Source organism: Camelus dromedarius, chromosome 10 (assembly GCF_036321535.1).
Source record: "Camelus dromedarius isolate mCamDro1 chromosome 10, mCamDro1.pat, whole genome shotgun sequence".
Classification (NCBI taxonomy): domain Eukaryota; kingdom Metazoa; phylum Chordata; class Mammalia; order Artiodactyla; family Camelidae; genus Camelus; species Camelus dromedarius.
Window position 1 is genome coordinate 33,107,106 of NC_087445.1, and position 27,958 is coordinate 33,135,063.

The 27,958-nt window shown below is 43.7% G+C and overlaps 1 long non-coding RNA gene across 1 annotated transcript in view; it reads left to right on the forward strand.

The window, feature by feature from the left end:
• The window catches only part of LOC105100271 (uncharacterized), a 243,631-nt gene that overhangs the window by 41,713 nt on the left and 173,960 nt on the right, over positions 1 to 27,958 (forward strand). The window contains exons 2-3 of the long non-coding RNA XR_010382664.1: positions 4,626 to 4,909; positions 5,887 to 5,960. This is a non-coding gene — a long non-coding RNA (uncharacterized LOC105100271). The remainder of the gene's footprint in view (positions 1 to 4,625; positions 4,910 to 5,886; positions 5,961 to 27,958) is intronic.

Below are 27,958 nucleotides of genomic sequence, written 5' to 3' on the forward strand. Positions count from 1 at the left end.
TGCAGCATATATTCACTTTGAGGTTGTGTTTATGTGGAACAAGCAAATTATAGATCTGGAAGAAATGTTTTTGAATAATCTAAATCTCAGACCCTGGCAATTAATAAGTCACTTATCCAAATTAATTGCCCTCAGTGATCTTAATTCCATGGACCATTTCTCAGTCCTCCGTTTTGTTTTAAGTAAGCAGTCACAGTTGTATTTCACACATCTCCCCAAAACGATTTGTTTTCTTCTGCCCAGACCACAATGTTGTTTAATTTCCATGGCAGAGTAGACCCAGTTGAGCTTTAAAAAAAATTTAGCCTTGTATTATCTGATTCTGCATCTCGCTGTCTTTGGTTTTCCAAGGTTCTCTCTGGTTGCTGTCTCTCTGTGTCTGTTTCTGCTCCCTTTACTCTGAGCAAAGAGTCTCTCTGACCAGGTCTCCAGAAGAGCAGAAATGAGACACTGAACACTGCATTTGACACTGAGAGAAAGCATTTGTGGAAAACACTTGCACCCAAAAGATTTTTTCTCGCCACCTCAAAATTTGCATTCAGGAACTCTACCGAGGAAGGGAAATGTGCCAGAGAATATGGAACATCTGCTCTGAGGCTGGTATTACTGCAGTGCCTTGGGGCTCCCTGAAGGAGGGGTGATGGGAGCCAGATGAGGCTCCTGAGGAGATTTGCCGATTTAAAAAGTGGCATCTGTGAAGACCTATTGCCAACAGATGGCATGTGAAGACTATTGGAATAGAACCATTCTCTGAAAAGCTTTACGGATTAATAAATGTGGCAAAGGGAAGGGATTACAAGTGATTAATGATGACTCAATTATGTTATTTAAGTTGCCTAGGTAGTTTTACTGCAAACTTTTTATTTTAGAAGTGGGTCGGGAGGTACAGGTCAGTAGTTGCCAGTCATGGCAAGAATCACATAGTGTAGGGGAGGACTTTCCGTGCAGCTTTCTGCAAGACCATGCCTCTGCATTGCCAACGTCATTCATAACATCGGAACAGAAGAGTTCGACCTTAGGTGGTGACCGTGTGAGGAGTTACACTCACTGAAAAGCATAGATAACCAATGTAAATAAAAATATTTGTGGATATATTGTTCTTACGTTGATATGGATGAAGCTTTAAAGCATTGCAGCTAATTTTAGAGGACTCCACGAGGACGTCAGATCAAATTGGAACTGGATTACCAAGACACTGCCATAAAGAGTTATGGAATAAATAAAAATTACTATGGTTGCCATAGCAAATATTTGTGTATAATCCCGTGCTTGGTGCTGCTAAAGGGCTTGTGATTAATAAGTAGCTTAGTCTTTCAGGAAAGATAATGATTTTCCTTGCCCTCATAATTTCACTCTTGATTTGTTTTAAAATTAATTTGGCAAAAATCAATTTTGGCTCCTGCTCTATAGGTGCAGCTCAAACTACGCCTGAGCAAAATCAATTTAAAGAAGTTGTGTTTATTGCACACAGCTTTTAGGGGTCTGCTCACCTGCATGTCACGGAAAGCATGCTAAGTGAGGGCTTGCGTATGTAGGTATTACTTTTCTCCCATGACAAGATGCCTGAAGATTGGCAGCCCAGGGCTGGCAGAGGCCAGGTGTGTCATCTAGGACGCAGGCTCCTCCAGGTAATCTGTAAGTTTTAGGAAGGTGTATCATGTGGTCCTAAACACACATTCGCTTTTTCATTCCTTTTGCTAAGTGAGTAGGTCTTGGCTGTGATCTCTGTCTCCAAAGTCCTTGTCCTCACACTAACGTGTGTTCCAACCCGCCGGTCATGCTCTGGTAGCTGAAGTTACCCAGAACAATCTATCTTCTACATTTCATTGCTGTAAAAGAGACACTGGATCAATATAAAAAAATAGAGAAATGAACACAGAAGAAAATTATGTCCACCTCATATTTTAACAGGTAACAATTGTTGACGTCACGGTAAACATTCACCCAGAAGTTGTATCTCTGCATACTTATATGTGTTTATACACACACTATATGTAAACACAGAAATATATAGCCACTCACATAAAATCATACAGATATATAATTCTGCATACTGTATCATTTCACACACCTATATTTACATATATATATAATTTTACACATGCATATATAGGATGATGATAAATATAACATTCTATAATCTTCTTTAGTTACTTAATTATATGTCAGTCATTTTTCCATGTTTAGGTCTATTTCTAGATTTACACCATCTTTTTAACGACAGCCTCGTATTCCCTGGTTTGTAGGGCTCTGATCATTGTCAAACAAAATATTAACAGAGTTTGAGCACCATCACTAGGCCTAGATTTTCCTCAAGCCTTATGCCCCTGGTCAGGTGTATAATTGTATTAAAAATGTCTCTAAGTGCTGCATTAGACTGTGCTATGGAGGATCATCTGAAGCCCCTCAAACTGCAGTCTGAGAGGCAGTAATAGTCTGTTGAGGGAGTCAAGAGAACTAGCCCCGGCTTGTACTTACTAGCTGTGTGAACTCCAGCACATCACATGTCCTGTCTGGGCCTCTGTTTCCACGTCTGTCGAATAATGACATAGTATAGGTGACAGTCTACCAACTCTCACAATTTATTTTATAAATGCTTGTCTTTTGTTACTGTTAAATCATTGTCAGCTCCACAAGAACAAGGATCAGTCTGGATTATTAACTTGTGTGCAGCCGAGTACGGCACTTAGAAAATATCCATTAAAAATCCACTGAACAACTGAGTGACAGTGCCAGTTTGCCAACATTCTGAATTATTCTCCACATACACCAAGTTCATCACCCCCTCCTTGCTTTTAGCCCGATATAAATGTAGAAGAATTTTCCAGAATTGCTTGTCTTTCCATTTGTTATATCTGGTTATATAAATCTTGGTAAGACTTTATAGAGTTACTTATAAAAGTCTTAAGCCTGCCTTATTCACTTTCTCCTGAAATACTTTGTTCACTTTATCTGCTGTTGTAAATGAAGTTTCTCCCCCATTTCCATTTCTCGTTGCTTATTGCTAGTATAGAGAAAAGTGATTGATCTTTGTATATTTACCTTGTATTAAGCCATCTTACCAAATGATTAGTTCTAGCAATTTTTCTTTTTTTTACTAGTTTCTAGAAACAAAATCATATTAATGAATCAAAAGAATTATCTCTGCTTTTCAACGAGTATACAGATTCTATTATTTTCTCATTTTTGAATTTTCTCATGGCTCTGAGACAATACTGAATAGTAGAGGAAAACAGAATATGAATAGGAAACGTACATAGTAGCAAAAGAAATACCCAAGAAACATAAGCTGCAGCCATTTCAGCTGAACCAGGAACAAGAAAAGGATGCCAACTCTCATTTTTATATGACAAAACATGCCATAATAAAAACAAATAAAAATATTCACCTTCACTGTTGGTCATGTATCAAAGTGCAAAAAATAAAAAGGGCCATAACATTTATTGCTGGTGGGGATAAACCCTTTGAATTGCTAACGGCTTCTTTATTCCCTATTAATACCTATTAAAATGAAAAGTTCTCATATCAGCTGGTATAGCAGTCTCACTCTTGAGAACTGGGAAATGCTTTCTATTCAGGAAACTGTTTTGTTGGTTATCTGAAAGTATTTTTATCCATGGGTGGCCTGTCTTTTTCACTCTCTCCGTGGTTCTTTTTTTTTTTTTTATGTTCAGTTTTATTCATTTTAATGTAGTTAAATTTATCAGTTATTTTTATAGCTATCGTTTTTGTCTGCTTAAAGAAGCCCTTCCATATTCTAACGTCACAGAGTCATATTCGTATATTTTCTTTTGTGACTTTCAGAGTTTTGCCTTTTACGTTTCAGTTTTAAATTTACCTGGAATTCATTTATTTAGAGATATGGCCTATAATTTCATCTTTTCCCTCCACAGATAAATAGTTGTGGCAGCTTTATTTATTAAACATTATAGTGTCCCCCAGGTGATTGTCAGTGTCCCATCGGGCAGGTGCCATGTTTCTCCAGTTGTGTAGGTCTGTGTCTGGAGTCCTCACTCTGTGCTGCTGCACAGCTGGTCTGTTCCTGAGACAATCCCACAGTGTTTTAACTGCTGTTGCTATGAGCCTTTATAATAAGTTTTGATATATGTGGAACACATTCATCAGTCTTGTACTTTTTCTTCAAGAGTGTGTTTGCTATTCTCGGGCCTTCAGAAATTCCACGTGAGTTTTAGAATCTGCTTTTCAAGTTAAAAATTTTTTTTTAATTCTATTGGGGGCTTAGATCAGAAATGAATTGATGTAATATATCAATTTGAGAGAATTGCTATTGAGACTACCAGCCTATATCCCTGCATTTAGTGAGATCTTCTTCAATGTCTTTCACTCAAGTTTTAAAATTTTCTCCTTAAATTTTAAGCATCTTTCATTAGATGTATTCCTAAGTAACTTAGATTTTTCTGCTAAAAATGACATCTCTGGTGGTTTTAAAGTCTGTCCACACATTCTTTGAAATGCCTCCCTTTAGAAGGTGGAGCTTAATTGTTCTCTTATTAGGTGTGGAATGGACTTAGAGACTCTCTGCTAAGGAAAAAAAAAATAAAGCCGGACTAATTCAGAGACTAAATCGTTAAACACACTGTGGCTTCCTCCTTCCTCTTCCTCAGATCACCCTCCACGCAGGAAGGGAGCTGCCACGTCTGGAGGGTGCTTGGGTCACCTGATGGAGAGGTCCACGTGGAGAGAATGGAGACGTGCTAATATCCACAACAGCTGAGACCTGCGGCCTCCACCCACAGGAGTGGACCATCTTGGAAATGGATCCTCCAGCCCCGGCCAAGGACTCAGGCGCCTGTAGCCCCAGCACCAGGTGACTGCAATCTCCTGAGAGACAGACCCTGAGCCGGAACCACCCAGCTGAGCCATCCTGGATTCCAAAACCCCACATATAGTAAGAGACAAAAAAATGTTTGTTGTTTTAAGCCAGTAAATTTTGGGATAGTTTGTTACAGAATGATATATAACCAACAGAGCTTCTGGAAACTTACACTTTCTTTTTGTTGCTGCTATATAGAAGTGGACTTTTTTTTACATTATTCTTATAGCCTACAACCTTGCTGAGCTCTTATTCTTTTAATAATAATACATTCTGTATAGGCTCTGTTGTGCTTTGTGTAGAATATCATCTGACATGCACTTAACAGTAGCTTCATTTCATTTCTTCCGGTCCTTAATTTTTCTTCTCTTAATGTATTTGGCTTGGTGTTCAGTATGGCATTGACTAGAAACAGTGGTAGTGGGTACCCTTTTCCCATTCCTGATTTTAATGGGATTTTGTGATATTTTTCCACTTAGGAATATTGTTTCCTAGGTTCCTGATAGATATCCTTATGGGGTTGAAGGTGTTCTCGCTCAGCCCGGGTGCTTCCCTCAACACGCAGGTGCACACGCACTCACATTTGTGCTGATACACCTGTAGCTTACCTTCCCTGCTTGCAGTTTATGAATCGGAAGACATAAATATTTAAAATGCTGTTGAATATGGCCAAGTCATCCTCCGAAAAGGTGGCATTAATATGAAACCCCACAGATAGTATGTGTAAATGTCTGCTTTTCTATATGTCACCAACCCCTTTTTGCCCCGATGCAACCCCCCCAAATTTCTTAATATTAATAATAGAGCCCAACAGTTATATAGTAGTTGCTGTGTTCCAGGCACTGTTCTAAGGCTTCATGTCAATTAGGCATCATATCCTTGGAGGCAGGTGCTACTGCCATCCCCAGGGTGCAGGTGAGCAGCTGCGGCACAGACAGACTCAGTAGCCTGCCCGAGGTCATACCACTAGTGAGTGATGTGGGGTCAGGATCACGGGCAACCTGGCTCCAGAGTTCACGCACTTAAACATTGTGCTGCATTCTCTGTTACAGCTAACCGCGATGGAGTGCCTGACGTGCAGCGAGGCCTGTTATAACTCAGCTCATCATCACAGTCACCTTCTAAGGTAAGTACTGGTATCACCGCCAGTACTTTGCATATTGTAGCACATGAGACACGTTCATTTCTTATTTGTCTTTTTTTTTTTTTTTTTGGCAGGGGGAGGTAATTAAGTTTACGTATTTATTTTTGGAGGAGATGCCAGGGATTGAACCCAGAACCTCGTGCATGCTAAGCACGTGCTCTACCGCTTGAGCTACACCCTCCCCCCGAGACACGTTCATTTCTTAATGAAAGCCTTGGTTTGACGGTGGCTTGACCATGTGGTCCGTCTTGCTGTACCGTTTGTCTTCTCAAGAAGTGGTTCCTACAAGCCATCAGGATCTGACCCGGGACTGGAGCTAGATTGAGATACACTGTATGATTTGGGGGACGGCATGTGGTTGCAGTTTGAATTTAGTAAGGGTGGCATTTGTGTCTGTATTGAGCAAGAAACAGTTTGAAAGGACAAAGGCTCAGGAAAGAGAAAGGCTTGGATTTAACCTTTCCAAAGTCCATTTCCAACGCTGGGTTTTTATTTAGATTTTGACATCTTCTTTGATTATATCCAATAGCATATATTAAAGTTAGTTTGAATCTTTACCATTGTGTTTGCTTCATAAAAAATCAGCCATCCATCCATTCATCGTTTCACTTATTCATTCAACAGTATTTGTCAGGCTTTTATAAAGGCAGGATAAATGCATGAGAAGACTTGAAATCGAGAGACCTGGTTCCAAACCGTGTTTTCCCATTTCTGAGCTGTGTGACTGTGGGTAGATCACTCAGCTACTTGAGCCTCAGCCTCCTTAGGTTAAACAAGGAAATAATACCTACTTCTCCAGGTTATTCTAATGATTAGAGGAGATAGTATTGAAAGGGAAAGTGATCTGGAAACTGTAAAGTGCTGTGCAAATGTTATTGGACACAACTATTCCACAAAGAGAAGCCAGCCGGAAGCCTTTGCTTACTTAAGCAAAAACCTTGCTTGGGGAATACAAAGTGAACTTAATTGCTCACTGCCCTTTTATTGCTAACCTTAGCCAGGGTCTGAGCTTAGCTGTGGCACCACACATGCATAAAGAGAGAGGCTGGCGCCAGGATCCCACTTTCCCTGCATATGTTTCCCTACGTGTCGCTGGGGGAAATATGATAGGTTTGTCTGTCAGTAGAGTGTTGCCTCCTTGGTGGTCCAGAATGCGAATTGAAATATTACGCTACCAAATTATTAGCATTTCCTTACACAGAAAAGATGTTAAAAATAAACAGCTGGCTCAGGGGACTTGGGAGAAGAGGCGAATTGTACTAAAGAGCTGATGCTTTCCCACTGCGTGAGACGTCTTCAGAACCCCCAGAAGCATTTCAAACAGAAAGGAACTCTGATTTAAATTGCAGAGGACTTTGTTTTTCTGCCAGAAAGTTACCTTGTGTGCCAATGTCTGTTAATACAGCGAGTTCCCGGAGTGACTGGCTGTACTAGAATCAACTAATGATACATAAGTGAACGTCAAAGAAACACCAGTTCCCGGTCCCGCTCTGCAGGGTTTCTCATTCTTTGGATCTGACAGGAGACTTGGGAAAAGCTCGCAGGAAGATGCTAATTCACAGCTAGATATGGGAAGCCCAGCTTGGGGATGACGATGAGTATGGCATGCGGGGGATGCTCATGGCAGTGGGACTGATGAGCTTTGAGGACAAAGCTGGTTTTTGAAATGTCTCTGTGTAGGTCCTGTTCATCTTCATCATCCATAACCCTTTCCCTTTATTCTTGAAACCCTGCTTTCAGAATAGTTTTCTGGACAATTGCAACATGCCAGTTTTAAATCACTTTAATCACTGCCTTCTTTGTTAACCATTTCAAGGGAATATAGGGGAATGATTTGAGGAGATTATTTGCATAATCCTTTCAACTCATGCCCACCAGTCACGTGTGCGATTGATGTTCGATAACACTGTGTCCGTGATAAAATCTCAGGGCTCACTTCTCTACTCCTCCACTTTCTTTACTCTGTGAATGGCAAGTGCCTCTGGGTCAGGGTGTGTCCAGGCAGGAAGTCCATGCTTAGGTCCAAGAGAGAAAGACAACAGGTCACAGAAGTTTGAAGTCCTCTTCGCTCGCACTTTGGAGGCGATGGGGCGTAATGAAAGTTGTGGATGAAGGTTTGGAAGTCACTGTGTTTCCTAAGGAGCTGCTGAGTCGGGGCACACAGGCATGCCTGGGACCTGGGGATGCACGTAGGTTTGTTGGCTGGTCTGCTGCTGCAGTTAAACATAAAACAAAGGACTTCTCTGTGCTCCTATCTTGGCAAATGACTTTGTGATCGATCGGAGATGTCAATTTGAATTCTGGTTTCCAACACTAACTGTATAACCACATAGGATAGGTTGTTTAACCTCTCTGTCTTTTGTTTCCTCACCTGATAAAAGGATTTAATGATGCCCTAATTGCATGGTTGTTTTGAAGTTATGATAAGACAAGGCCTGTGAGTGTGTGGTACATAATAATAGCTCATTTCCATCCAATTTGGAGCCTGCTTCCGCCTTCTCAGTTTACACTGAGTGTGAAGTGGAGGCCGCTGCGAGGTGAGTCAGTCCTGATAGGACAGTCCATTAAGCTGAGTCGACGTGTGTCCATGTCCCTTTGTACAGAAGGTACACAGAACCTCATAAGGTACCATATGACAACACAGAAAGTAGCAGCTTGATGATCTTCAGAAGGCAACAAATGAGGTTGTCAAAATGTGCCTGTGGAAATAGCTATGAATCCAGGAGGATGTCTCGGTGGTAGCTGCATTGGTCCACCCCGGGATATTTAATACTAACTAGTCAGATGTTGGAAGGTCTCATTACCTAGTTGGCAATGTGATATCATCATGAGTGAATTCCCACTTGGAAGAGTCCAGAAGGCAAGGGTCCCTGGTTAATATATTTTGAGCTAATCAGGCACCGACCAGTCCTATTTTATGTTTGTGGTTGAAGATACAACAAACGGCTAACATTCGGTCGTATGGAGGAGAACAATCTGAGCGGCAGCTGAGAATCACTGGCTCCAGATTTGACTTTCTTGCCTTGGAAGAAGGTCAGCAGGATGAGAATAGGTGCCTGACCCAGACAAGCCCCAGGACTATGAGTTCCGTGCTGAGCACTTGGCCTCAGGCCCAGCAGTCCTTGAAAAGGACAAAACCTTAGCAAAATCACTGAGGTTTTTTATGCTCTTCAAACACTTTTCAAAGTCCTTTTCCTCTCTTTAGCCTCCCAACAACCCTGTGAGGTCAGTGTTTAAAATCCCCATTGGACCGTGGAGGAGAGAAGGCACAGAGTTGTTAGTTGGCGGGGCCAGGAGTTAGACCCTTGGGTACTGGACTCTGGGTCCAGGCTTTTCCATCAGACCATGAAATGGGCCCTGTAAGGAGTAAGGGTGGGGTCTTGATAGTATTATGGTGGCATAAAGGCCAGGGGATCAGGAATACTGAAATCCTACCCTGCCAGTGAGGTAGATGCATTGATCTTGCAGCAAAGAACAACGACAAAGAAAAGAAAATATCATTGTGCTTATTTATTATTGGTTGGGCTTTTCCTCTAAGTCCCAGTGCTGATTGGAGCGTGGGTCCTGAGTGTAAAGCCTGAGAACCCTCTATCTTCCCTTTTCACCCAAGTCTGAATCTCGTGGATCATACTAGACCGTCTGGTAACGTGGGAGAGCAGGAGGGGGAGTGAGACAGAAGCATCGTGGAGAGTCACAGAGAGACCGATGACAGGGCGTCAGGCCTGCTCCTGTAAAGGTCTGCCTACCACCTCGGCTGCTCAGGTGGAAGAGAGGGAGGATGGACAGGCGCATCTGACCAGGGCTCCCCTGCAGTGACATGGGTCCCGGCCCTTCCCTGTGGGATAGACAGACGAGAGAGGTGCACATACAGAGCCTGACCTTCGCACGCCCCCACGAGCAGACATGGGGGCCCCCAGTGCATATCCTGGAGTCAGTCCAACTCAAAGCAACACTTTGTCCTTTGGGAGAAATTGAGGGGCTTTGAGAGAAGAGCAGATAGAGCCTCGGAACCAGGTTCTTGTGGTGCGCTTCCAGACAGCGTGCTACGCAGGGTAGGTGCTGGAGTGTGATGTCAAAGGCAGGGTCGTGATACTGAAGAAGGCTGAGAATCAGGAGGGAGGACTTAGTAGGTCATATGAAAAAGCTCAGGTTGTATTCTACAGGCCGGTGCTACTTGGTGTTGTGGTCCACGGGGATGCGAGTTCTCTGGCCCTCTCCCAGGCTACTAAATCACAGGCTCGGCGTGGGGCCCAGAAATCTGTGTTTAGTACTCTCTAGGTGACTCTCATGTTGGCCAGAGTATGGGAACTGTTGGTACAGTTCATGGGGAGGGACCTAAAGAGTTTCAGGGCGGGATGGTACCTGTCGGTATCCTGGGGTGGTGACAGCCTGTCTCCCCGTCACGTGATGATGTCCACCTCCTGAGCAGGTGGCTTCGCAGCAGCTGTGCTCTCACCAGCTGCCATGGCCTGCCTGACGGGAGTTGAGGGCGCCGTGCAGAGGCACTCCACGCAAGCAGGCAGATCATCTCATCCACGTTCCCTGATTCGCAGCAAATCCAATCTGTCTCTCTCTTTTAGTTCTGCCATTTTCTTCTGCAGACATTTCTAGATGTTTCCCAGTTGCCAGAAGGGCAGCTTGCTGGCTCTTGTCTTGCAGCACTGGGGTAGCTGTTCCCCCTCGTCTGGCAGACTCCCCCTCGTTGTGGTCCATCTTGTCCTCTGGGGTTGGGGGGGCCTGGTGCTGGTGCCCTGCCAGGGCACAGTGGCTCTTCAAGGTGTGAGGGACTCTGATCTATACCTTGTTCAGCTGAGAGGCCCTCCCCCGCAGCTGCCCTGGGCTGTCACAGTTTCAGCCCTGTAGGTTCCCGGGATCCCAGCTGCTCCAGGGGGCCTGGCTCAGGATCAGGAGTGTATTGCTTGGAGTCACGTTTCTCTTCTGATCTCTGCTTGCCCTCACTCCAATCCAAGAAGTTGTTCCCCTTCTCCCCACATATGCCCATTGAACCTTACAGAACAGGAGACATTTCTTGCAGGAGAGGGAAAAAAAACCTCTATCATATTATATGCATTATATATTTCCCCACTTGGAGCTTAAGCCTGTTTGCATGGTGAGTTTTTGTCACTGTAAACAAGAGAACCTTAGCCAGGGCAATTGCGTTTGCCATTGAGACGTCACTGCCAGCAGCGTAGATCCTGGAGTAGAGGGCAGAGATCTGATGGGCAACACTTTTCCTCTCCAAGTGAGAGAGGAGAGTGGTCTGCAGAAGAGATGGAGATGGGGGAACTGATTGGTACCACATGCAGATGAGAAAATCGGCAGAAAAAGGCAACAGTGGTGAGGCTGGGAGAGGGCTCCAGGAAGCCCCGAGGTTCCCGCGTGTGGCCGAGTGAATGATGAAGCCCTTGCTGAGACAGGGAACGCAGAGACAGCAGTTGTAGGACTGTGGTCATCAGATGGCAATGCTGGAGGGTGACGGCAACATCAGGCTGTGACAAAAGTAGGTGGTTCTTTTACTTACGTCAGAACCAATGGAGAACACTTTATCTCTCTGCACTGGTGTCTCCTCCCTCTGCGGGGTTCCCATTTTCCCTGCCTCTGTCTGACCTACCCTGGACTTCTTTCTCTCCTGTCTCTCTTTTGCTCTCTTATTTCCCTTTCTGTTTCTACTCAACCTCACCTTCTTGACTTAATCAACCAGAATATAAAAAGAGAGCACTATATACTTCTAGAATTTGTATGTTTTGGGCATCACTTTATGCCTCTTGGTCTCGCTTTAAAAGCCATGTGACAAATTACGTAATTCTTGTGGTCATCCCTGGATAGACTCTATGCAGCCTTAAAAACGAAAGGTGGGCCTAGTTAACGCCTGCTCTTATCTTCCAGATTTCAGTGTAGCCCCCCACCGGGGCTTAAGCAGCTCGTGTCCCGTGCATCTGCTCCTGGGACCTCTTCCTGCCATCGTCTTTACTACGGATGGTCCCCAAAACACCAATTTCCCATTGGCTCCAGTTGTTCAAGACAGTAAAGCTGCACATCAAAAAGGCAGCTCTGAAAAATAGCCTAAATCTGGAATGAAATCAAGTGAACCACAGAGCGGCCTCAGCAACACCTAATATTCTCTGTATCCCCTGTGGGTAAGAGTCCCTGATGGTGGCTCAGGAACTGTCTTAGGACAGGACAGCGCATCCTTTCATGGTCCTCCCGTGGTTGATCCGTTCCACCCAAGTTGGTGGGACAGACATGCCGGAGGCACCTGTTAAGTGCTGGGAGCTTGCCGAGGTGTGTTCCCGCCTGCAAATTGCAGACAGGCTTCCCATCTAGTCCACGCGCTCCCCAGCTCCTCTAGCCGGGCCCAAGGAGTGTCTAAATGAAGGGGGTGTTAGTGTGGGGCAGAACGCGGGAGCAAACCAGGCTGAGCATCACAGTGTGCTTCTGGGGGGCGGGGGCCACTCTCCGTGTTACAGCTGAAGCATCACGGCAGCGTTCGAAGGCAGTGTTCCTATTCCTGTTCTACTGACGGGGAAAAGTTAAATGAATTGCAACACAGTCGTGATCACTATTTCTTCTTTTTAATTATGGAAACACATGCATACATAAAATTGACTATTTTAACCATTTTTAAGTGTACAATTCAGTGGCATTTAGCACATTCACAATGTTTTGTGCAACTGTCACTGTTATCCATTTCTAGAACTTTTTATCATCTCAAACTGAAACGCCGTACCCGTTAACCAGTAACTCCCATCCCCCTTCCTCTGGCCCTGGTAACCTCTAGCGCACTTCCTAACCACTCCTGTTTCACATGCCGCCCAGCTGGCGCCAGGGGCAGGCTGCAGAGTGCAGTGGTTACGAGTGAGGGTTCTAACACCAGGGGCCTGGGTTCAGAACTTGCCTTCTTTGAGATTATAATGTATTTTTGTAAACTTAGCGCCCTAATTGCAATTTTTTTTCCCCTTTCAAGCAAAGGAGGCAAGGTTTCAGTTGGATTTTGAAGGTCAGGAAAAACTGGGTAACTTGATATGTAGAAAGTGAATAGTTGTGTGCAGAATATGGAAGAAGACAGGAGGACCTTTCTGATGGAAGTTACCAGGACATAAATGAGTCATGCAAAGAAATAAAGATGCGAGAAGGGACCTCTTCACCCTCGGAAAGTTTCCTGAAGTGTAGTTCCTGAGTCTGGTGCTGAAAAGGAAAAAACTCAAGCTGCAAAATTCACATCCAAAGAGACAGAACCCCAGTGTGTGTGTGTGTGTGTGTGTGTACAAATACATTAAAACACTAGTACTCATTCCTCACCCACCCAAGGGGAAGGAACTCTCAGAGTTGTCAGTGAAACAACTTACAAGTCGGATTTAGCTTAACAGAACATAAGTAGAGCAGAACCTAGTGTCAGTGTGCACCCAAGCCCCTTTGAGGCACCATTAACACAGCAATGACCCAGCCTGTGTCCAAAGTCTCAACTCCACAGGACCAGCCAGTGGGGAAATCGGACGGGGCTGGGGAAATGATAGCATTCCTTGCCAGATGTCCTGGCCCGGGCCACTGAAACCTGGCTAAATCTGTCGTCTGCTAGAAGAAGCCTTGTAGAGAGAGTGAGCTGGGGGTGACAGCTGGAGCCACCCCTTACCAGCCAAGTGACCGTGGGCTAATAATTGTACCTTTCTGAACCAGGGCCATAATACCCATTGCATAGGGCAGGGATGGGGATGAAGTGAGATATCTCATGTCAGCTGTACTTGGCCACTGCTGGACACGAAGAATATGGTCAAGAAGTTTTACTTCCTTCTCTTAATGACAGTAATAACTGCCTTTTTTTTTTTAAGCATTTGCAATGTTGTCAGAAGTATCATCCATTTTCTTCTTTATAAGCTACAGAGGAAGCGTGACTATACTAAATTTTTGCAGATGAGGAAACTGAATCTCAGAGACGTTAAGTCACAGCCACGGCCCCAGCAGGTCAACGGTGGAACCTGGATTAAATGCCATTGGTGCACCATCCCTCAGCCTGCCTGCCACCAGCCAGCCTGCCTTCATCCTTCCGCCCTCCCAAAGCCAAATCTGTCCTTACACTGAGGGCCCTGAAAAATGAGGTCTGGCTGGAAGCAAGCAAGGTATTTCTTTCTCAGGAAGGGATCGAGAGAATACAGGGGAAAAGACTTCAGTTTATGTCCTGACCTGACGCACTCTTCTCTGGACAGGCCAGGTTATTGACTTTCATTTCTTACTTCAGACTTTTGGCAGTTGTTTATTCCCATCAACAAGGACAATGCCACTAAATCAGGCCACTCTGTCAGTGGAGGGAGCCAGGTGGTGATGCTGAGAAGCTGCAGTGAGAACATAAATCACGGCTGCTCGCCCCATCAGTATCAAAAGGGGGCCGGGCTGGAAAGCCAGAGCGGTTAGGGAGCTGCTCACAGGGAGGCGTGGGAGGCGCACGGCATCGGTGAGGACCGGCTTCGGCTCCACGAGCTCGCTGGTACACTTCCATGTTGCATCATACCCCAGTGCTCCTTCTAGCAGGGGTGTGGCAAGGGTCTGGCACCCAAGATTTGGAGACACGGAGTTCACCTTCAAAGCCTGGGTCCCCAACTAAAATGAAAGCAGTTTGGGCTATAAGGTCTTAAAGTTTTCTCGCCCAAGGCTTTGGTTACGTCCTCTTCTCCCAGCAGCCCTCGTCCTGCTCTCTTGGCTAACCGTCCATTTTTTCTTCTCCTTTACCTGTGGCCCTTTCTGAAGATTCTGCCCTCGTCCCCGTGGTCCTGTGTGTTTTCTCACAGCTTTGGGGAGCTCAGGAGCTGGAGGTGATCTAGCACCTGAGGCAGGGGTTGCCGTAAATGCCTCCTGACCCGCCCACCTCGCTTTTAGGCCTTTCCTGGGCGTATGTGCCGTGAATGCTGCAACCAGAAGTTTCTCACCCAGTCTTTTATTCAGTGACATCCAAGTATCCTCTGTTTCTCAGACTCAAGCCTTCTCAAGCTGGACCTGAGTCCTGCTTTTATCCATTTAATATTTGCATATTAGGAAAAATACTCAGAATAAAAATTGAGGGCCACTTCAGTCAGCTGAACTTACACAGGTATAACCTTCAGGGACGGGGGTCTGCTCATGAAATGCTGCCCGGATGGGGCCGCACAGGGAGGCAAACATCAACCTGAAGGGATTTCAGTAAAGGCAGGGGAAGAATTTACGTCCTAATCTAAAAAACCCGATATTGAAGTGGTTAAATTATAATGGCAGGAGTTATTCTTGGGGAAGGAATATTTAGTGGATAGCATAGAAAATGTCACAGGCTCTATTTCTTTCCTGCCTACTGAAGGATTCATTTGTCAGTGCTGCCCACAGCCGAAATTCCTCTTCTTAAAATGGATGTGAGAGTTCCTGCCCCTTCATAGAGCAGGCAGGAGGTTGGTGATTTTTTTCAGGAATGATATTTCTACAGAGAGAATGCTCTTTCTACAAAGCACACACGGCTGCTAAAAACCAACCAAAAGCTCAGATCAGAGAAGCAGAGCATCACACAGGCCAGCCCAGGGTTGTCTGAGATCAGGAGAAAAGCAGTCAGCATTTTTTTTCTTTTTTCAGAGAATACTGAGACTAAGCAAAGCCTCCCTTTGACAGAACTCAATGGCTGCATTTTCATTTAAAGACACTGTCTGTTAGCAAAATCTATGCATTCCTCTAGGAAGCAGTTAGAGAGGAGAGAATCGGCAGTCTCAGCCAGACAGCGTGGTGTCTGTGGAGGAGGGTGTAGGTAGGACCAGAAAATGAGCCACCCAAGTCACAGGGGCTGTGTTCTCACCACCTGCTTAGGGATGCGAGCCTCGACACAGCTGTCATGAGTCACTGCGTGTCCTGTGTCACTCACTGTGTTTCAGAATGAATCACAAATTGTCCATAGTTTTCACTATAGTCATTGTCAGTAAAATTCTTTTGTCATCTTCATTAAGCCCAAAGTTCATTTCCCCCTCTTGATGTTGTTGGATATTGAGGTATCTGGAAAAGATGGGCCCTACTTTCTGGGGGCCACGTGGGTGGGCAGCACCCCTTTGCAATGTTCGTTCTCCCCAGCTTCTTTCCGTCGGGGTGCCATACTCATAGAGACAAATTGCACCTGACATGTTGACCCTTGCTGTATTTTAGCTGCCACACGCGTTGTGTCCTCTCCTGGAGGCTATTGTAGGTACCTGTTAAGGGCTGAGTTGTGTTCCCCGCAGATTCGTATGTTTAAGTCTTAACCCTCAGTTGCTCAGAATGTGACTGTGTTTGGAGATGGGGTTTTTAAAAGATAATTAAGACACAATGAAGTTATTAGGGAGGACCCTAATCTAACATGACTGGTATCCTTGGAAGAAGAGATTGGGACGCAGACATGCACAGATTCCTCCCACCCACCGCCCACACTCTGCTGCATTTGGCTTTTAGAGGGAATCGATTTCTCCTCCAGTTTAGAACGTGCTCCCGGGTCCCCCTCCCGTCCAGCCTGCAAGGTCCAGCCGCTGCCTGGCCCTGTGGGGCGCTCACCTTCTTCTAAATGCCTTCCATGCTTTGCAGCCTGTGCCACACACACCACTTCATGCTGGGTTTCTCTCTCTCTTTCTTTACAGACCCAATTTTTTTTTTTAAAAAAGTATTTCAGGCAGCTTCCACAGGTACATAAAATGCAGCAAGATAATGCAGATTTGGCATGGAGAGAAGCGGAAACGGCAAGGGAGCCAAGGATGAAACCAACAGCAGAAAACAGACTGATCTGGCTGCAGATGTGGCTCACTTTTCAAGAAGCCCACCTGAGAAAATGGCAAGTTTATCGTTATACTATCCACACCGTATAGAAGTAAATGGAAATACACTGATTGCTCAGGAAAAGTAAAACTGCTCCTGGTAATAACTGCTTGATAGGATGAATGGCATCTTTAACACCTTGAGAGTGGCCAAGTGATGAGGTTCTGTGGAAGCCCTCCCAGGGTTGCACCAGAGGTGAACTCAGCAAAGGCAGGTCTATGAGTACCAAACTGAGATTCACTTACAAAGTTCTTTGCTGGTCTCCGAATTTCGGCATAGACTTCAGAGTTCTTAGAGAAAGAAGGGGATATCATGTACTTCCTCATCCATCCTGTTTCTCTCCAGTGAGCTTTGATAAACAGCAGAGAACAAGGAGCTATGAATTGAGTTTTTATACAATAGCAAGAACTTAGTCCGGGTTGCCAACTGAATTTTGGTGCCTTGCCCTAAAGTTGCCCCAAACCAGCAATAAACATGCAATGCCATTCGTCAGTGCCTTAAAGCCAGAGACGCCCAGGAACACGCCTGCAGCTGAACTGAGCTGGGCTTGTGGCTTACTGCATCCAGAGAGACTGCACACCTGCAGGAACTGTGGGGAGTCTTGGGAAGAAGATACTAGAAGGTTTATAGGACAGCATTTGAGCTTGTGTTAGGTGGTTTGGGAGAGAGTTTAAGGAAGAAGGGGTTTGCCTTGGATTGAGTGCTGTCAGGAGGCAGTTCTGTGATGGGGTAACTTTTTATCCGGGATGCGAGGAGGACTGGAGCAGGGACAGCACTGTGATTGGTGAGAAGTGCCAGGCTGGCTTGCCAGCTGAGAGGGAGGAAGTGCTGGTTATCCTGGTGTTGTCCACACCATGTTTTTGTCTGTGCTTGAACGTGATTATGGAGTGGGTCTATTTTCGTCTGGCTCTATCACTGTAACAGAACAACTCAGTCTGACTGCCTTCTCGCAGCACCCAGCTCCTGCTCCTGCCCCTCAGGGGCTGCTTTTGTCTTTCTCACCCTGAAGGGATCTCGAGCCTCATCAGGAGGGCAGCCCCCCGGCTCAGGGTAGGGGAAAGGAAGGCCTTCAGACAGCATTTTCCCTTAAAACTTTAGTTTGAATCTGGTCACAGGCAGTTCTGGAGTTGAGGCCTCTTTGATTCCATATAACAAGAAAATAATCTTAATCCCCACAAAGTTTTGGGGCAAAGCCCTGCCCCAGGCAGTATCAATCTTAAAAGTTAATATTGGCATATTGATACAGGACCCCAAATCATCCGGCCTAGCTGCAAGGCCCTTGCTGTGTGTGAACGTTACTTTGGCATCTACAAATTAAAACCATGATTTTTCATGGTTCTTGTTAAAAATATAACTCCCTTTTAAAAAAACTTTACATTAACTATTGCTTAATTCAAAAAGTTCTAATATCACATTATAGACAGTTTATGAAACAGAGAAGGAAAAAAACCCGTCATAATCCTGTTAATTACTTGAACCCAACCATTGTCATCTCTTTTATTCCTTCTATCTTTTTGTGTAGACTTTTACAGTTTTTTATATCATAGTGCACAAAGAATTTCATAATTTTCTCTTCTACTTTATAATGTACAGTTTTACATCTGTGTTTTTCCATGGAACTACAGAATTTTGTTTTAGCTTTTTCTTTAAAAAATTGAGATATATTTGATGTATAACCTTGTATTAGTTTCAGGTGTACAACATAATGATTCAATAAATGTAATAACTGTACAGTGACCACAGCAGTAAGTCCAGCTAATCACCATCACCACACTGACTTACACATTTTGTTCTTGTGATGAGAATTTTCTGATAAAGCTGTATTCATGGACACTGAAATTTGAACTTCATGCCTTTTTCATAGAATTATATTATTCTTCTATTAATTTTTTTCAACCATTGAAAAATGTGAAGACCATTCATAGCATACAAAAACAGGTGATGGGCTGGACTTGGCCCTCAGACCATGGTTTGATGACCCCTATTCCAGAGGCATTCCGTGCATGTTCAGTTACACATTCCTTCTGTTTCCTAGTGATTTATTTACAAGCAGGCCCATGCTATACATAATGTTCTACACTGAGCTTTTTCTGTTAAGGTTTTCTAGTGTTTATACCATATTGATTCATTGAGTTACTGCCATTTCATTGGTTGCGTGATATTCAGACACATGCTATGATGCAGGAAGAAGCACGAAGGTTGCTTCTGATTTTGCCTTCCCCAAGTAATGCTACAATAGATATCCTTGTACACTGGTGTGCCTCTGTGATTCTGCTTGTATAATAAATTCACAAAGGAGCAATCAGAACGAACAGTTCAGCATAAATATCAGTGAAGTTTCTACTCAGAGATCTGACCACTCTCATTGTGGTTCATTACAGGTCGTGCCCAGGCCACAGCAAAGCCCTGGATCTTTAACAAGGAGACACCTGTTAGCAGGGATCCTAGAGGATGTGGCCTAAATTTGTAGGTAAGGGTATATCTTAAATACTAATGTGCAGAGTAGAGGGGGAAGGAGTATGCAGTGAGCCCATCCCTCACAGGACTCCGGAGGCTTTGAACGACCCCTTATGGGTGCAGATGAGAGTCTCCCTTGCCACCCGCAGGGGCTGACTGGCCCCTCACAGAGCTGCAGAGGACCCAGAGGTTGGGTTTAGGATAGGCTATGAGAGCAAGAAATTTGAATTTCATGACTTATAAAGAGATTACCTCCAAAAAAGATTACGAACTAATTTTATCAATTAAATTTTATCCTAACGGCAGATGGGCATCACCTAAACAAATCTTTTCAAGAATCATTTCATAGCATAAGTAGTTCCCCCGAATTGATTTGTTTTATAATACATCAAACTTTAGATTAGCATATGACAACTTATATCTATACACTTAAAAAAGCTTTTGTACCCAGAATAATTGCTGCCTCAAAAAGTACAAAAAGCCGATAATCTAAACTTGGTTCAGCAAATGATTTACATCATTCCCAGCTTTTGTGTCCTCACCTCTTAAGTGAGAGGGTTGAGATATTTGCTCTCTATGGTCTCTTCCAGCTACAGGACAATACAAACTCTGGACAATCGAGACATGCCCGATAGATCAGTAGGTCCGTGAAGTCAGGGGCCGCGTCTATTTTTCCTTACTGTGGTGCTCTCCTGCTGCTTAGAACAGTGCGTGACATGCAGTGAGCACCCAGGAAACATTTATTGAATGAATGGAAAGTGAAGGTATCAAACACTTTTTTGCTTTGGCATTTGTTGGAGATTCTTGTTGTCTAACCCAACAGTCGTTCCTCCTTCCTTCTTTGGGATAGAACTCTGCTGCTGTTTAAATGTCTATCTGCCTCCACATCCATAAGTCTCTGGGAACACGGTCTCCAGAGCTGGTGCTGAAGGGTGGCGCCGGCCAGTCATAGTCATTCCATGCCTTTTGTCCGCGTGGGTTGAAGCGTGATCCCGTGGTGTAATTCTAGATGTGATGATAAGTCAGGGGAACTTAGTGCAGGGCTCTAGGAACTCTTCCTCATTGATAAGAAGGGCTCCTTGAAAAAAGCAGACCCCCCACCCCCTTGTGGTCACACCTGTCACTTGACTCCTGGACTATTATAGCCACCTTAAGAGTCATGAGGGAGCCAGTTGTGGACAAGCTGAGAAGCCCGGGGTGACAGAGCAAAAATACAGCAAGGATTTGAGTCCACGATGACAGTGTTGAAGCCCTGAGGAAACTAGCTCTGGATTTTGTATTAAGCGAAGCAATAAATTCTTTATGATTTAGACAGTCTGGTGTTCTTTTTTACGTGCCGCCAAAATGGTCCTCGTAATATGTCGCTCTTACAGTTATTATGCAGATGACCTTGGTGGGAATGAACGAGTCTTTATTGCTTGTAACTTGGAGCTTAATGGGTAGAAAATAAAGACGCATTTTTCTTGTCCTTTCTCATGCAATGAAAAATTGTAAGAAGCGAAAACTGTTAAATAGAGAAGAGTCTACCACTGATAAACAACAACAAAAAAAACATACCTGTGGCACAATTTATAAACCTCCAAGTGCTATTACAGAACCGGATAGCTTTAAAAATGATTTGTGGGGACAGATATTGTACAATATTTCCACTTTAAAATGGGTTAATATTTGCAGTTGGTTACACAGTTTTTTTTTTTTTACTTTGATTTTTCTTTCAGGTTGTAGGCAAAAGCAGTCTGTTCCATATTTTATGCAAAAGTCATGGCAAGGATAAGATGCTAGGTTTAATAACTGAATCAGTGAAATACAGGCAAAGAACCCACAGCTGTGGCCATATCTTTAAAATAGAGAAATATCAATTATTTCCTCGGTGTCCCACCCACAGCAGGAAGGTAGATGCTGAGGCAAGCTTGCTAGAAGTTCAGGCTAAGTTCATGACTAGCTGTAGTATTATGGGAGCAAATTATAGGATTAGCTGAGGATGAACTATTATTAGACCTGTCAATATTTGTTAATTGCTGAATACATCTCATCTCTGCCTCACTGCAGAATCTCTCTCTCTTTTGGGCCCAAACACACACACACACACACACACACACACAGACACAAACAGGCACGCACGCACGCACACACGCACACTTTGGGCCACAGTAAGGGGAGTCAATTATGGTAAGCCCTTGTCTCAAGGACCCTGCAAGCTTAAATTTTAGTTACACTGAATTTTTCCAGGATTCTGGTGACAGGTGTCCATAACCCTGCTCTTACGCTCTTCTTTCAGAGATAACTTTGCTTACAGAAAGCACCAGAGAGCTCTAAGCATGGAGTCCCACAGTCACACAAATGAGGTTGTTACAGAAAAACAGAGCAACTGGATGATTGCCCTGGAAGAAAGGATGTTTGAAACCTTGATTGGCAAGTTCTACCCAGAGTAGCAAAGGAGCCCTTCCATTCAGTTATGTGATCGTAACATTCTTAGTCCTGAGCTGTCACGACTGTCTTCACCTTGTAACCACTATCACTTCATCTGTTTTGCTTTCTCTTCTTCCCCTTCATGTTTCCCCCACCCATTTGCCCTCCTTCTCTCTTTCTTGTAGCTTTCAGGAGGTGAAAATTTCACCTGACAATAGCACAGAAGTGGTCTTTCCGTTTTTCACAGATATAAAGGCTCCATCAATTGTAAAGCCATCAGTTGGAGGTGTGATAAATGGCATATTGCATTCCATTAAGGTCGAGATTCCGAGGGGGCTAAGTCCACATCAGGGCTGCTTGAATGCTTCAGACCCATCCCTGAGGTTCTGTGTGGTAGAAGCAGTATGATGTGATGGAAGGAGATTGGGGCTGAGAACGAAGCAGGCCTGAGTTCACAAAGCATCTCTGTCACCCAGTCATTGTGTGACTTACACCAGCTCATTAGCTAATAAAGGCAAAGCCTCAGTTTTTCACCTGCCAAATGGGATATTAATACAGATCTTGTAAGGATTAAATGGCAGCAGCTTAGCGCTCCCTCATTCTACAGACATTTCTTGAGTACCAGTCTATGCCAGGCCCTTATAAGGACAGGAAATTCAAAATCAAATACGGCCTGACCCAGAGGAGCTTGCGGGCCACTGGGGAAGCAGGTATGTACATCAGTAATTCCAGAAAAGAAGCCCACAGGAGGCTGGAGGTAGAGGCGATAATGATGGTACGGTCGCAGAGAAGGCTTTGTACTCGTGAAGACCCCTGACATGTGTTTCTAAGGACAAGAGGAGGAGTGAGGGGAAGGGTAGGTTAGGTTGAAGGGAAAGGCAGTAAGGATACTTTTTCCAGAGCCTAAGGAATTAGCACTGGGCCTGTACGGCTGGACCGAAGGGAGTCCTGGAGGCAGGCATAGGAAATGGAACCAGAGGGTCTGTCAGGAACCCCACAGGAAAGGGCTTGGTGTGCTAACACATGTGATCGGGACTTACCCAGGCCGCTGGGTCACATGGACTCTAAGCCATAGGTAGAGCTAGGGTGAAACTCAAGGTTTCTAAATCCAAGGCCAGGAGTTCTTCTCTGCCGCTCACCGCCTCCTTTGTTATGGGACTTTAACGCAGGGGCCTCAACCTCAGCACCTGCGGGGCTCCCGCATGCAGGTGGAGCCTGGAGTCGAGACGGTGGAAGGTATAGCCTGCATCTCTCCCGGGGGTGACGAGGTACAGGTGGACTGACCGAGATGCTGGCTGGAGGGCCAGTGGCAAGCCTGGGCGAGGGTGCTGCCCTGGGTAAAGCAATAGGTGGCACGGCCCAGCGTAGGAAGACAGGAGTGAAGACCGAAGAGAGGGAAGGGAGTTCAGGACCCTCTTCACAACCAGGGCTGGGAGGCTCAAAGCCCCTTGTTACTGATTAGGCTATTCATAATCTGATAAGGTTTATAATTAGGTCTATCATTAGATTATAAATAACCTCGTGGGTAACCTCTGCCTGCAGAGGGTGTGCATGAGCTGGATGCACTCCTTGTTAAATAAACAGTTGGCACCAAGGGCGAGTCGTGACTGGCACCCAGAGCATCTGCTGTGACTGAGCTTCCCTTTGCAGCACCCGGCTCTCGTGCCCCGCTGAGGGAGCGGTCCGCTTCCTTCCTTTGGTATCTTAAGCTCGTGCTTTTCCTTCTTCTGTCCTGGGGCCCTCCAAAGGGGGGGGGTGCCATTGGAATATTTACTTTGGAACCATGTTCTTCAGGATAACCCAGGCTTTAAAATCAATTTAAGTAGTCATTTGTTGACACTCACCTGCCTGAGAAGATTATACGATTTTTGTATCCTAAAGAACATCATCGTCCCAGAAAAATCAGACCAGAGAGAATTTGCATTTAGGGAAAGTTAGATGGGGGGGAGGGCCCAAGAAAACCCCATTCCAGCTGCTTTCTGGGCTAGAAGGCCAACCCAGTACTACACGTTTTCAAGCAGTGTTATATTGGTAAATCTGTTAATGTTTGCTTTGCTGGGGTTAATTTCCAGTCAAGTTGTTTGGTTATTAGAGCATAATGCTCTGAATTTGACAGTCCTGGCTTGCTTTTTTGGTCGAGGGATTAACACTGGTATGTGTCACAGAATGTAATCAGTTCTTTATTCCTCTGCCCCTTCTTGCCCAAACTAGAGAAGCATATTTCTTCAAGATCATTTTTCAGTGTCAATATATCATCTTGTTTTTGACCTAGAATACTAAGATACACCAAATTCTAGCCAGCGCCCCGAAGAGATCCAGGATCCCCTGCACTGTATTGCCTGCAGACCAGCTGGGGCTGCTCTCATCCAAGACTTGCTTTTGGGTTGATGCCAGTTACTGAACCCTAAATTCACGCCTTGTGGGGAAAACCTAATGTTCCACTTTGCAATGGCACTGATGCTTTTCAAGTTACTTCAGAGCCAAGAAAGACATGGCGCTTTCAAAAATAGCTTGCAGATTCAGCAGCATACTATATATGGTGATGCCAGAAATTTTTTAGAAAGCTGAAAAGAAATGTACGAGGTTGTGCCTTTGTATGGAGCAGAGTTGCCAAAGTCATTTTTTCTGATTTGTTAGAAGCAGAAAACTTCTTTTAGAATCCTCAGTGGGCTCTGGGTCCAGCAGAAAACACTGCCTGCCATCTACTAACTGGTCCAGGAAAACCATTAGGGGACCTAAACTTTCAGACATCATGATGAAAGGATGCAAACACGCTCAAAGCTTGCTCCTGGAAATGGGGCTTATCACAGGGAAATATGCTAATGCTGGGATGAGAACTCATCCCCTTCCTTCTTTCTCCTTCTCCTGTTTTTCTGCTTTCATCACTTCCTTGGGGGTAGGGGGTAGTGGGGGGAGGGCAGGGAGAGTCAAGTAATCACTCTGTTCCTTCTGAAGGGGTCCACATCTTTTCAGAAGGCCCATATCTTTCATCAATTCACTCATACTTAAGAATTGCTTTCTTGAATGGCTAACATTCCTTATCCCCCTCCCCCGACCCCATCCCATAAAAACCATGCTTGTGGTTTGGAAAGGTTCTGATAAACCTGGGTCACAAACACCAGGTAGAATGGAAGTTCAATGATGGTAAAGAGCTTTGTTTTGTTAATGGTAGTATTCCAAGCCCTTAGAACAGTGTCAGGCACAGAATAAGTTGAAAATATTTGTTGAATAATTAAAGAGTGAATGAATAAAGATGCAAGTGTGTTCGTCATTAATTAAGCAAGTCCGGAGTGTACCAGTGGCTTTTGGAAAAGTAGAGTTTCCTTTCGTCTTTCCTCATGGACTGAAGAGGTTTGAAGCGTGGAATGGGGATGGAAGAATGGGTGACGAGAGGTTTGAGAAAACTTGGAACTTTCAGAGAACAAGCTGAAAGGAGACGAAAAGGCTTAAAAATGAACAAACAGTAAATACCCTAAGGAACTGAAAGCAGGGACTTGAAGGAATATTTGTACACTAACATTCACAGTAGCATTTTTGCAGTAGCCAAAAGACAGAAGCAACTCAAATGTTCATCAGCAGATGAATGGAGGAACAAAATGTGTCATGTGCATATAATTGAAAATTATTTCACCTTTACAGAATGAACTTCTGATACATGCAGTCACATAGATGAAACTTGAAAACATGCTAAGTGAAATGAACTATAAACAAAAGGATCTATTGTATGATTCCACTTATATGAGGTAGAGTAGATAAATTCATAGAGACAGAAAGCAAAAATTGAGGTTATTGGGGGCTGGGGAAGGGGAAATGGGGAGTCATTGTTAAATGAGTGCAAAGTTCCTATTTGGGATAATGAAAAACTTGCAGAAGTGGATGGTGGTGATAGTTGTACCGCATTGTCAATACACTTATTTCCACTTAATTGTATACACAGAGGTGGCTAAAATGGCAAGTTTTGTTACGTATGTGTTTCCACAATTGAAAAAATAGACAACAAAACCTGACATTTTGATATGCCAGGGAAACAAAGGAAACTCCATCTTTTTTCCCTAACTCTTACAGTCGACTTTGGCATCAGACAGAATTGGCTAAAATCCAAGCCCCACCACTCATTAGTGGTGTGGCTTTGGTCAAACTAGTTAACCTCTCAGAGTTCCAGCTTTCTCGTTGGTAAAATGGAGAAAGAAATACTGAATTATCATGATGTGAAATAAACGTTATCACATATGTAAAATGCTTTAGCACAGTGCCGGACACATGGTGGACAGGCTCTGAATGGTCAGTTCATCTCTCTCACTCTCTTCCCATCTCTATATGCTCACCACCCTCCCCAGCATCCTCTTCTATCTCTTCCATTTTTCCTTCCATGTTGCAAACTTTGGGGCCTAGATCTCTAACAGATGGTGTTCTCCCTGGCTGGGCTCAGGGCAGAGTTCCCATAGAGAAAGCAGTTCCTGATCCAGGGTGTGTTCTGAAAACTTTCTGTGCAGCTATTTCTTCTTTTTTAGTTTAATTTTTTATTGAAGTGTAGTTGATTTACAATGTTAGTTTCAAGTATACAGCAAAGCAATTCAGTTATAAAAATACATGCATATATATATATATATATGTATATTCAGATTCTGTTCCATCATATGTTATTACAGAATACTGAATATGATTCTCTGTGCCATACAGTAGGTCCTTGTTGTTTATCTCTTTTATGTCTAGTAGTGTGTATCTGTTAATCCCAGACTCCTAAATTATCCCTCCCCTGACCTGACCTTTCCTCTTTGGTAACCAGAGTTTGTTTTTTATGTCCATGAATCTATTTTTGGCTTATAATAAAATTTGTGTCTTTTTTTTTTTTTAGATTCCACATATAAATGATATCGTATGATATTTGTCTTTCTCTCTCTGACTTCACTTAGTATGATGATCTCTAGGTCCATCCGTGTTTGTGCAGCTCTTCCAACTTGAGCTCATGTGCCTTGTGCTGTGCCTCCAGCGCTGCAGACTCAGCCTCCAGGTTCCTCAGTGCATCAGGGAACTCAGAGTCCAACCTGCTTCTTGGAACATCATCTTACCTTTTTTCACCAAAGCATAAAGGAACTTCCTCGATCCAATGGATTGATGTCATTGGAGCCCTTGCTTCATTCTCTCTTACATAGTTATTTTTATTAAAAAATTATGTAGGCCTTGTTTTAAACGTCAAAAAGTCCTACAATGATTGTAATGAAAAATAGTAGTCTCCCCACTGCCCCGATCCCAGCCCCGCCCTGGCTGGTGCTGTTAACTGTTACTGCTCCTATTGCTAATCTCACTCCATTTTCTAAATAAGACTTTATTGTTATACTGTTTTTTCTTGAGTAAGATCTTATCAACTGATTTCTTACAATAAAAGAGGAAGATTTTATTCACTTAAAAATCTTTCCCAACTCTCTACCTCCATGCCCCCCCATTACACCTTTCTCTCATACAATTTTGGATTTTATTAACAGAGTTTAGATTTTTAGAATGATGTAAATCTTACTTCCAATGGTATACTTTCTATTATTTTATTTTTATTATTATTTTTCTTGTATAACTTATAGCATTTTTATTATTTTTCTTGTATATCTACTTTTTATTTCCTTGGAAATTATAATCACTTAACTTTTTATTTGTTTGGTAAATGTTTTTAAGACCTTGCATGGCTGAAAAATGTACTTATTTCACCCTCATATTTGACTAGTAGCTTGAGTATAGAATTCTAGATGAAACTAACCTTTCTTCAGCATATTAAAGTCATGATTACATGTTTTTCTTCTAGTGTCTGACATTGTTGTTGAGAAGTTCAGTGATGCTCTGATGTCTGATCTTTTATTTGTGACCTATTTTTTTTTTTTTTTGGAAAGTATTTATGAGCTTCACTTTGTCCTCAGTTTTCTGAAATGTGATATGTTGTGGGGTGGATGGGTGTGTGTGTGTGTGTGTGTGTGTGTGTATTGTGCTGGACCCTCAGTGGGCCCTTTCCACCTGGCAACTCATGTCTTTCTTTTAGTCAATATTCATGCATTATTTCTTTGATGATAGTCTTTATTTCATTTTCTCCAAACTCTCTTTCTGGAACTCTCTCTTTGAGTGTTGGATCTCCTAGACTGGTCCTCTGACCATCAGATATTTTGTCTCCTATTTTCTCCTTCGTTCTACTTTTTGGAAATTTTTTTACACCTTTATCTTTAAGTCCTTCTATGGATCTTTTTATTTTGGTTACAGTGTTTAACTTCCAAGAGCTTTTTCTTATTCTCTGAATGTTCTTTTTTATAGCATCCTGTTTTTGTTTTATGCATGCAGTATCTTTTGTCTTA